Raw genomic sequence first — 12,163 nt, forward strand, 5'->3', positions numbered from 1 at the left:
TAGCTTCATCCTCGCCAGATCCTGTCAAGTACTTTCGGTGACTGTCTCAGTTTTCAAAAAGACTGACGGTAGGAACCATTATTGCTCCCATTTAACAGATGAGGGAGCTGAGCCACAAGTAAACTGTGGCGGGAAGCAAACTCACAAAGTGGAGAGAAGGAATCTGAAGCCAGGCAGTCTAGCTTTTGAGCCTGCCCCTTCTCTCCCCAGGGACACGGAGCTTTGATGCTGGAGTGCTGGATTGCCATTTGGGGCTCTTTCCACTAGATGAGGCTGACCTCAGTCCCCGGGAGCTGCTCAGAGATAAGCCTGGATGCCTCCCTGGTTCTCCTCTGGCTCTTCTGAACAGGTCCTAATGAGGCTTCCAGGGCTGACTTTAACTTTGTCCTTCTCTGGGGCAGCTCGGGGCATCTCAGTTCCAGCATCCTGTCCGCATGGACATCAGCTGCCCACCCCCAGGCCTTGGCACAGGCCCCTGTGCCAGCTGGGCACCTGTCTTCAGGCCTCACTTGGAGAAAACCATCTCACTTATCTAAGACAGGGTGTGGCAGAAGTTAGCCATTTTCTCTCCACTGGAATGATTTTTGTAATCTCTGCCAATCACCCAAAACATTATTTATTCAATATTTTCATTTAAATCCTCTTGCTGTTTATAATGAGGGGAAAAAATCCCAAACTTTAAAAGCGAACATTTGGCATGGTAAACCTATATTACATATATTACAGTTGGTGACCCAGCATGGCTTAGCATAGATAGGATATTGTAAAGCAAAGATGATAGAAAGCAGAAAAGTGTGGGAGAGACAGGCAGACTCGCCAGCACCTGCTTTTCTCCTTGACGCCCGGAAGGCCTGAGTGAGCCGGAGGCACCGCGCCACGTGCCTGGGTGTTGATGGCCGTGACTCAGTGGCCCCCCAGCTGCTGTTGAGAAGCGTCACCTTGGACATGTTCTTCCTCCTTGACACCCCGGATGTTTGCCATGCAGCTCTTGCAGCTGCTCTAAGGACCTCCGTGCTCATCAGCCCCTCCAGAAAGCCTCTGGGCTAGAGCACCTGTCTTGCTCAGTGATGACCAGCCCAGTGGGCCTGTCCCTCAGGCCAGTCCAGGCCCCTCCGCTGGCTGATGGGGCTGCTTTGAGAGCCTTCCAGGAAAAGGTCTGGAAGGTCGTGACATTCCCTTTAACAGGTAATACTGCCCTCTAGAAGGGGAGTGGTGCTAGGAGAGACAAACTATCTCATTTGGTCATCTGATTTTTTTAATACTGAGAAAATATTTAACAGGAAGGAGGGCTTCCCAGGTGGCCCTGGTGGTAAAGAACCTGCCTGCCAATGCAGTAGATGTAAAAGACGAAGGTTCAATCTCTCGTCCAGAAGATCCTGTGGAGAAGGAAACGGCAACCCACTCCAGTATTTTTGCCTGGAGAATCCCATGGACAGAGGAGCCTGGTAGGCTAGAGTCCACGGGGTCACACAAAGTCAGATATGACCTAAGTGACTTAGCATGCATGTAATAATAAGGAAGGCTTTCCTGAGATAGTCTGGCATCCCAGTGCACTGTCCTACTATTTAAGTTATTGGGTATTAAATATTCACAGCAGCGGTATTTTAGAGATGAGAAAACTAAGGCCTAGAGAAGTTAAATAACTAGCCCCAGGTCATACAAAGATGAATGAGAGATGGGACTCGAACCCACACAGTCTGGTTCTCTGTGTGCGTTCATTTTATCGTGCTGCCTCTCAGCCTGAGAGCCAAGGACTGTGATGGATGCTGGAGAGAGAGATGGAGGCAGAGTGAGACTCCTGGGGTTCTCTCTGCGGTGTCTTCCACCCTTTGCTTTGCTGGGGAGGTGAGGGCTGACCTTGCACTGACTGTCTCACTCTGGTGCACATCCAGCCAGACACTGCCAGGATGGAGTGTGCAGAGCTCACTGGAGGCGGATGAAGCCAAGCCCCCCTCCCTGCTGACAGCAGCCCCTGGCCCAGGCGGCCCCCAGCTGGCCCTGGGGGACCCCCCCAGGTGTGCAGGAGGAGCGCTGCCCTCCCTCTCTGTTGTGGCTTGGCAGAGGAGCACGCCAGCCTCCCCAGGCGCTCCGGCCCTCCTGTTTACCCTGCAAACAGTCAAGCGCTCCACGCCGCAATTCAGAGGCCAGGGGGCAGCCGCCTCGGGGCTCCGGGCGGTCCAGGCCTGTCTGAGCGTCCCTGGGCCTGCGCCTGCACACGCGCCCAGAGGCCGTCTGCCCAGGAATTAATGGCCCACACCCTTTGTAGGTGTGGACACGAGCCAGGGAGGTGGTCAGGGCAGGAGGAGGGGAGGGGACGCAGGAAGGAGGGCAGGTACTGCTGGGCTCTGCCCAACTCAGCCTCTCAGGAACCTTGTGACCTTGAGCCTCTGGGGCCTGAGGCCTCAGTTTCCCATCATACCTGCTCTTCCAGAGCCGGGGAAAGCAGCAAACTCACAAACTCACAAGATTCTGGAGACGTATCTGCTGGGGGCATGGCAATGGAACGAGATCACCAATTTTTTTTTTTCTTTAATTTTTTGGCCATGCCACGTGGCAAGTGGGATCTTAGTTTCCCAACAAGGGGTCGAACCCACGTCCCCTGCATTGGAAGCACAGAGGCTTAACCACTGGACCACTAGGGAAGTCCCAAGAGCACCAATATTGAACAATATTATTATGATAGTTAGAAGGTGTTCGATACCTGGCATTGAACTAAATCTTGAAAACCTGGCATTGAAAGCATAACATATTTTCAGAAGAATACCCTGGTGGCTCCGAGGTTAAAGCGTCTGCCTGGAATGCAGGAGACCCGGGTTCGACCCCTGGGTTGGGAAGATCCCCTGGAGAAGGAAATGGCAACCCACTCTAGTACTCTTGCCTGGAGAAGCCCATGGAGGGAGGAGCCTGGTAGGCTACAGTCCACGGGGTCTCAAAGAGTCGGACACGACTGAGCGACTTCACTTTCACTAATTATAAATGTCCCCCTGAATGAATTTTAGCACATTGAACAGAACTGCAAATAGCACCCTGCAAATAGATCAAGAAGCAGAATATCCCCAACAGTCCTGACAAAGTCCTCAGAAGCCCGTCTGGCAACTAGCTACCATCCAACATGCATCGTCTCTTGATTCTCCAGAATTCCAGGAGGTGGTGAGCAGGGTGATGGCTACTGCATCCTCTACTCTGATGTTCCAATTCTCCTGCTGCTTCTTTGGTTTATGGAGCTAGACCCTTCTCCCCCACCTGAAGGCGTGTCTAACTCTTAAATTAAAATGAACTTTATCACAAGAGTTTTCTGAGACTTTCATAGAGAAGATTTCAAGAAGACTGGAAATCTCCTAACTGTAATAAGATCACTAATGGCAATAGAAATAGCTCTTATTTATGGAGTATTTGCTTGTGCCAGGAACTTACATAGCTAAGTGCAGTGAATTCTGGTAATGTTCTGTGAGGTGGGTGCTGTGTGTCCTCATTTAAAGGCATGGGCACCGAGGCTGGGAGAATAAAATAATTTTTCCAGGGCTTTACCATCCATAACTGGCAGAGCCAGTATTCCAAACCAGGCCTGCTAAGTTGCAGAGCATGTGATCTTAATGATGAAGCTGGACCCCAATCTATACCCTCCCGCCTTTTGAAAGCTTCTTAAAATCATGACTGCTAGTTAATCCTTGGTCAGAACCAGTGGGGCTTTCCAGGCGGCTCAGCAGTACAGAATCTGCTTGCCGATGCAAGAGACTCAGATTTGATCCCTGGTTTGGAAGATCTCCTGGAGGAGGAAATGGCAACCCACTCCAGGATTCTTGCTTGGAAAATCCCAGGGACAGAGGAGCCTGGCGGGCTACAGTCCATGGTCACGGAGTGGGACACCACTGAGCACACACAATGCAGAACCAGTGAGACGACTTGAGGAAGTTACACTGTCGGGGAAGGAGACGGCCCCAGAGGGCTCAGGACTCGCAGAATACGGTAGTTACAACATTTCCGTGTTCATGGACCGATATTAGAATCTGAGGGGCATACTCTAAAGGATTGCAAAGCAAATACCAGATTTATAAAAATAAATTGAGCGATATTGAGGATTTGGATGTTTACTAAACACATGAATGCACAGATGAGTAGCGATGTGTAGCTCCAGCTCTGCATCTTCATTGCCTCCTACAGGGGCGGCCGCTTTGTAGACCTCCCTGTCTGCTTTGTTGCTTGAAGGAGTGATCACACTGAGTGACACTAGAGATCTTAGTAGCACACCACATCCCTGCATCTCAGGCCTCTGGTGTGGCCTCACATCTAGATGTGTGACCTCATGGACTCCAGTTTGCCAGGCTTCTCTGTCCATAGAATTCAGGCAAGAATACTGGAGTGGGTTGTCATTTCCTCCTTCAGGAGATCTCCCTGACCCAGGGATTGAACTTGGGTGCCCTGCATCTCCTGTACTGGCAGCGGGATGCTTTACCACTAGCGCCGCCTGGGAAGCCCCCTCAGATCTAGCAACTTCCCTGGTTTCTCAATGTCTGCCATTTTCCTTCAGGCCAGAGAAGGGCATTAGGAGGCTCTAGGAATAGCTAGTGTTAAAAAAAAAAAAAAAAAGGAATAGCTAGTGTATATATATATATATATATATTATTATTATATATATTATATATATATATATATATAATCCAGATTCACATTGGTTCAAGATGCTTTCTTCAAGCTTAAAAAGGCTGGCTCTGGGATGCTCTTTGCTTCAAGTATGAAAAGACTCGGCAACCATGGCTTGAGCAGTGACTTCATTGATTCTCCCATTATAAGAACTCCAGAGCCATGAAAGTTCCAGAAAGTTCTTCCCATCTCTCTAATCCTTTGCACATTGGGCTTGGGACTGTCCCCTCATGGTTGCCACATGCAGTGGTAGCTTCTAGCACCACAGCTACCTACCCACACCAACATCCAGCCAAAGAAGTGTGTTTCCTTCCATCGATGGGTTACATGCTCACATGCAAGGAAGCCTCGGAAAGACAGTGTCTAGCACTTCCAGTTTCTACTATGATGGAAAGTGGCTCTGCCTGTAAGGAAGAAGTGAGCCTAGGTTTTAGGAGATTGGCTATTGGCAGGGTAATCAATAGAACGACCACGACTGGCAAAGAAGAACTGCATGTCACCAACATGGTTCTGCAGCTGTCTCCCACATAGGACATGGACTCATGCAGCCAAGCTCACTGCACCAGTGCAGACCTGCTCCCCAGACTGCACACTTCAACCATGCCCCTTCGCCGTGTGAGGACGGGGAACATAAACATGGAGAATGTCTTCCGACAAAAACCAGTAACCTTGAGCATCCACAGTATGCCAGGTTCTGTGCTAGAGGCCTAATCTATCATTTCATTTGTCCTCCCACTTTACAGATGAGGAAGTTGAGGCTCAGAGAGATAAGGGACTTGTCTGAGGTGGCACAGGAGGAGTTGAACCCAGTTCTCTGACTTTAGGCCTGCCCTCCTGGAAGCTATTATGAAGTCGCCCTGACCTGAGGTCTCTGGGGCTTCAACATGAGTTTGCATTCTGGTAGCATCTCCTTGGCTTAAGGCCAAGCCAGAAGTGCCTCCCTTTTCCCACCTGGCCTGGCCTCAGCTGATCCCTAATCTAGGTTCTGTCTCCTGCTGGACTCCTTGCTCCTACCAGTTACTTCCCTTGAGTGCGTGTGTGGGGGTGGGTCTGGGGCAGCAGGGTCACTTTCACTTGCCACTTCAGGAATGCCTCTTTCCAGGCACCTCAGGCCACCACTACAGAAGGCAGGGGGGCAATCAGACCGGATCTTGGAGTTACTGACAGGGAAAATCCAAGGGAATAGGTCCTGTTGGCTCTGGGCAGGTGCAGCTGTTGTTGTCCCCGGCCTCAAGTTCTGGCTGCCACCCTTCCCCTGGGCCACGGGCAGAGGGCGGGGTGCTGCAGGAGCATCAGGGAGCAGGGTGAGGGTGTGCTCCATGTGGACATGCCCACACCAGCCCCACAGCCCCTCTGCTGGAGCAAACACGCACCCCATCCTGTCAAGAGAACCCACTGGACGTTGTGAGGTTGCCCCTGCCACATAAACACAGTTAAGCTTGTTGTACATTTTCCCCAAAATAAAAGTTGTCAGACACCCTCAATCTCCAGGGTCAGGCTTTTGGGAAGTGACCCCCCTCCTCTAGCTAGTCCCTGTAAGAGAATTCTGGTGCAAGGGAGAACCATCAGACACACAGTCAATTATCTGCTTCGTTTTGTCCATCTCACTCTCCCGTCTTCTTCTCTGGATCTGAAATGCCCCTACTAGGAAGGACAGTCATTTTGCATAATGGAGTTCTACTTGAGAGCAGGAAGTTGATCATCCCACCAATATTTTCGGAGGCCCAGCAACAGGCTCATCCTGGGCTCCCTGGCTTAGAGCGCTACACATGCCTGGATCTCTTTCCATCCGCCTGTCCGTCCAAGCCCTCATCCATCCAACAAGCGTTTGATGAGTGCCAGCTACGTGGCAGGCACTGAGGATCAGGGAATGGAATACCCTGTCCGTGCAGAGTTCACCGTGTGGTGGAGGAGACAGACAAGTCATCCCTGTGATGCGCTCATATGCAAGGAGCTACATACCTTGATGGGGGTCCATCTCTGCCTCACCCCAAAGCATTCAGTTTCAGTGGGCCCTGTCATCATTTCAGAAGTGGAGGATGCTCTCAGGAAACAAGGCAAGTGGTCAGATGAAGGAAGACCACCCTGGACTGGAGTGGGTGAGATAGGAGGCAGACACAGGCAGGGTGGCTGACCCAGAGGTGAGGGGATGGCTCTGAAGCAGGTGAGGAGGGTATGGAGAAGGCAGGGAGGGAGTTGAATACTGTAGGAGGTGACGTCAATAGGACTGGGTGAAGGATAAGATGGGGTGGTGAGGGAGGGAGAGTCAAATGTGATGCCCCCACTTATTTTTGGGGAAACTGGGTGAATGTTGGGGATCCTTCCTGATGACAAAGAAATGCTGGAAGAGGGGCTGATCATCAGGTCACACACAAGGCAGGGGAGCTGGACGAGCACTCAGCTTTCTATCAAGGCGCTCCATCCAGGAGACACGGCCTCGGGGTACAGTGGGGAGAGTGCTGCTGTTGCTTTAGGAGAGGGGAAAGCTGCTGCTCCCTAAGAGCAGTGGTTTCAGCTGGGGGTCCTCCACCCAGGGGACATTTATCAATGTCAGGAGGCAACTGTGTTTGTCCCAACGTGGCATCTAGTGGGTAGAGGAAGGTGTGCTGCTGAACATCCTACAGTGTCCCAGACTGGAGAGCGATCTGGCCCCAAATGCCCACAATGTTGAAGTCTTGAAACACCTCATTAGAGAAGCTGGACAGTGAAGTTCCATCATGTCAGCTTGGGAGCCCGAAGCTGAGGTTCAAAGCTCAGCTCTCCCGCTTTAGTGCCTGCTGGTCACAGGCAAGTTGCTTGGTTGCTCTGCACCTTGGGTTAAAGGAGCTATGGCTTGTCAAGCATCAAGCATTTCACATGGAGCCTAGCATCTAGGAGATGAGCATTTAGTAAAGGGGAGCAGTCTCTAAGCCTGTCCCCAGTCACCTTAGACGGTCACGCCCTGGGAGCGTGAGGGAGCTCACCTCTGCCTGCACCTGCTCACCTCTGGACGCTGGCTGTGACACCTGTGTATAAGCTGGGTACGGGCACAGCTGGGCTCTCACATGATGCCAGGCACCATGCAAAATACTTACATGCCTTAGTTCATGTTATCCTCAGAAAACCTATCAAGTAGGGAAGTTATTCCCATTTTACAGATGAAATGACTGAGACTCAGAGAGATCATGTGCTAGGCACTGTGAATACATACAGGAATAAGGCTTATCTGTAATCTCTTAAACTTCTGTTTAGTTAGGGAGACAGGAAAATAAATTGATACTATAACAAAACAACAGCAAGTGTAATTTCCACTCTACCTCATCTGCCATGCATTCAACAAATGATTCCTGAGCATCTACTATGGACCAAGCCCTGTCTCGGTCACCTGGATTCTTGTCTCTAAGTAGTTCACAGTCTAGTGGGCAAGACAGATTACAGGATAACACAAGCTACCAGCATCCATATGACTTGGCATCTCCCTAGTGCCAGGTACTAACGTGCTTTGGCTCATTCAACCTTAAAATTTGTCATGACAAGGTATTACCGCTACCCTCATTTTACAGTTTGGGGACTGAGGTTTTGAAAGGTTATTAAGGAATTTGCCCAAAATATTACAGCTGATTTGTGGTGGAGCCAAGTGGGGAAACTTTGGTCTTTCTAACCCCGGAGCTCAAAGTCAGATAGATTCCATATTTTATAGGTATCACCTGCTCATACCTGGCACCCTGTTCCTACCACCTTCTCCGTTTGCCTCAGACATCCCTTTAAACTTCACTTTCTGGAAGTGGTCAGCAGTCAGCCCTGGGCTTGCTCAGCACTGGGAGAAGATCCCATTTATAGTTTTAAGGTAGTGGGATCCTGGGTGTTGGCAAGCTGAAGCTTGTTCCTGCGAAGCCCAGACGGCAGTAGACAGAGCAGGGCAGTCCTAGGGCACTGCCTAGAACTCAGACAGCCTCCTGAGGGCACTACTTCCTCATCCGGCAGGATCTCCTTGCACTGACAGGGCCAGGAGGATGTAAGCTCAGCCCATTCTCTAAGAGAGGCTGAGGGCATGTGTGCTTTAAAGGAAGAGGAAGAGGGACCCTGCAGGGTTATCTCATCAAAGGGGCTCCCTGTAAGGACCCAGGGAGGGTCATCATTTCCCTAGCTTCCTTTCCAAGTTTCCCTCAACGGAGCACAGTCAGATGGCTCAAGGCAACCCACGCGCTGACTAAATGCAAGCCGGTGGATTCCCCTCTTCCGGGCACAGGTTCCAGGTGTCCCTGCCGTTACAGCAGCATGCCAGGGTACCAGCTGCAGTCCTGTCGATTGCCTGCACAGCTACCGATCAGTAAATCACACGTTTGTGGCCAATTTTTTTGTGGTTCCATTTATTTGCCAGATATCACTGAGGATCTCTAGGAGGCCTGGCGCTGGCATCTGAAAGTCATGATGCAAATGGGGCGTGGTGAGCCAAGCAGATACGGCCTGTCCTCAAGGGCACATGGGATGGAGGCCGTTTCCATGGCTACTGTCACGGCTGGGGTTGTGGCCTGCTGTCTCCAGCAACAGGCAGTCTTTCTAGAAGAGCCGAAGAGCAGGCACATCTACCTAGAATGTTCTGACGTGAGAGTGTCCAGAGGCATCCACATCCATCTGGGGGACCCCAGAGACCTCTCAGAGGTGGTGGCCTCTGATATGACCGAATTTTCACAAGTGGAGCTGGAGAAATCCTTTAGGTGGAGGAAAAATGATCAGAAAAACAGCAAAAAATTCTCAAAAAAAATTATCAGAAAGTTTGCCATGTTCCAGACTCAGAATACCTGTTTTGCTCAGTCATATCTGACTCTTTTGCGACCCCATGGACTGTAACCCACCAGGCTCCTCTGTCCATTGAATTTTCCAGGCAAGAATATTGGACTGGGTTGCCATTTCCTACTCCAGGAGAGCTTCCATCTCTGGGACGGAACCTGTGTGTATCTCTTGTGTCTCCTGCATTGGCAGGCAGATCCTTTATCACTGGCACCACCTGAGAAGCCCACAAATCACAGGAGAGCAACAGGGACCTAAATAAGGCCGAAGCTGAATTGCCCCCCTCCCGCAATCATCGATTCTTTCTTTCACTCACTTGCTCACTCAAGATATTTTATCATATACCTGGCACTGTGCCACGGGCTTCACAGGGTGATCTTATTTACGCCTCACAGCACCTCCCTGAGGCAGGAACTCTCCACACTTGGTACACTGTACAGATATGGAAGCAAAGCTCAGAGGGGGAAGGTCATTGGTCAATGTTGCACAGCCAGTAGGTTGACTTAGGTCAAATTCTGATTCTGCCACCTTCAACTGTGTGACCTCAGACTTCACAAACATTGGTTTCCTTGTGTACAAAACGGCTGTGATGATCCCTAACCCACAGCTGCAGTGGGGTTAAATGTTCCCAAAAGGTCTGGTCTGCAGATGCTTTTGGTATACTTCAATTCTCCTGCCCTGTCTTGGCTCCCAGGGTTCTGGGCTGTGACTCTTCTTAGAACCAGGCAGGGCTTGTTCTGTCCATGAAAATCTGCCCCCTCAGCCCTCAGGCCACCCATTCCTGATCTTCTGGAAGCATCTACAGCAGCTGAGTGGTGTTCAGGTGTTCAGGTCCAGATCTCTAGTGCCTGTGTCCTGGGGATGCCACCCTGCAGGGAGGGTGTGGGGAGGGTGCACATTCCCCTCAGCTGAGAATGTGAGGATTCAGCAGTCCTATTTCTCACATCTCTGTGCCTGAGCATTGCTGCCAGAAACTAGCAAGGCAGTACGTGTTTTAAATGTAAGGTAATAAAAGTTTGGAAAAATAAAATTGAAATCTTGCCCAAGTGCTAACTCCTGAAAGGGCCTGTTTGTCTTATTGGGAGCCAGCTGATTAAGACTGGAAACGTTGGCGGCAGTCAAAGTCCTGGCTCAGCCAGGGAGAGAGAGCCCCACTGGCCCCAACTTCTAGGGCCTCGGGATCCTGATGCTGGTCTGGGGGGAAATGAAAGTGAAAGTGTGAGTCACTCAGTCGTGTCCAACACTTTGAGACGATCATGAATTGTAGCCCACCAGGCTCCTCTGTCCATGGAATTCTCAAGGTAAGAACACTGGAGTGGGTCGCCATGCCCTTCTCTGGGGATCTTCCCGACCCAGGGCTCCTGCACTGCAGGCACATTCTTTACCATCTGAGCCACCAGGGGTTTGGGGGAGGGGCCGCCCTATAAAACTTCCATGGGCTCCACTGGGCTGGAAGACACAGAAACCCGGTTTGCAAAAGAGTCAGATGAGGGGGGAAGAGAAGAAGATGGAAGGCAAACCAGGATAGTAATCCCAGTTTAGCTCCACCCTTCTTGGCACTGTCTCTTGCCAGGTTTTGTGCAGGGCGCTTTGATAAATGCATCCTCTCCAAGCCATACAGCAGCCCTAGGAGGTGAGAGCTGCACTGGGATAGCAGATACACTTGACTGTATTTGCTTCGTGGTGGGCTGGCACTAGAGAAAGGCGAGGGAGATAGCAGGGCCCTCCATTTAAGGAAGCTCCCACTCTCAGGGTTGCGAAGGTGCAGGGTTGACATCTGAGAATGAGAGCCTCCTTAAATGGGAGGGTGGTGGGGAAGGGAATTGGGAAAGCAGGGGTCTCAGCTCACCTTGGCCTTGTCTTGCTCTGTGACCCCAGGACAGCTACTTTTCTAGACCTGAATTTCCCCAGCTGTGAACCTGGGTTCAAGAGCACCTACCCCTCAGGGTCATGTGAGGATGACATGAGATGTGCTGGGTGAAGGTGCTCAGATAACCAAGAACACTTCTTAAAGGTGAACTAATATTATTACCAGATCATTTCACAGATGAGGAAACTGAGGCTTAGAAAGGTCGCACACCTAGGAGTCAGGGTTGGACGGAACCTGGGCTGGGGTGGGGGCTTAGAGTGAGGTGAGGGATGAGAGGAGGCATTCAGACTTGAGGCCTGGAGATGAAGTGAAGAAGTAGGGCTGTTGCCAAGGACCTGACCTTGAACTTGGGTGGCATCAGCATTGGGGTGCTGCTGTGAGATTATGGATCCATCATGAAGCTGTAGCTAGCTTCCTAGAGAAACTGACGGAAGCTGGCAACCATCTCCCTCAAAACTGTACCCACCCCATTCCATACAACCTGTGCATATCCCTGGTCTGTACAGGAAGGAGGCTCTTGATTTTCAGATGTTGCCTGGGTGCAGCATATGAGTCCTGGGGCCAGTTTTGCCATAGCCCCTCCTCCCTTCCCTTCCCCCTTGTTCTTTATCTCTTTTGATAGGACCTTCTTGAAAAGTTGAGGCACCGGGATTCCCAAAGGTTTCCCATCTCTCCCTGTCCCCTGCTTGGGACCTTGCTTGGGTAGACACAAGTAGCCCAGACTGAATCCCCGTGTCACGATCTACATGCTGGCAGCAATTCCTGCTTTGGGTACTGCACACAGTATTCAGGTTCAGGTTACAGAAATGGAAGAGGGGAACATAGATCTGGCATTTATCAGGCGCCCAATAAAAGTAGGACGAATCTGTAGGTAATTTTGCC

This window comes from Bison bison, unplaced genomic scaffold (genome assembly GCF_000754665.1).
Source record: "Bison bison bison isolate TAMUID 2011002044 unplaced genomic scaffold, Bison_UMD1.0 scf7180017864343, whole genome shotgun sequence".
Taxonomy (NCBI): Eukaryota; Metazoa; Chordata; class Mammalia; order Artiodactyla; family Bovidae; genus Bison; species Bison bison.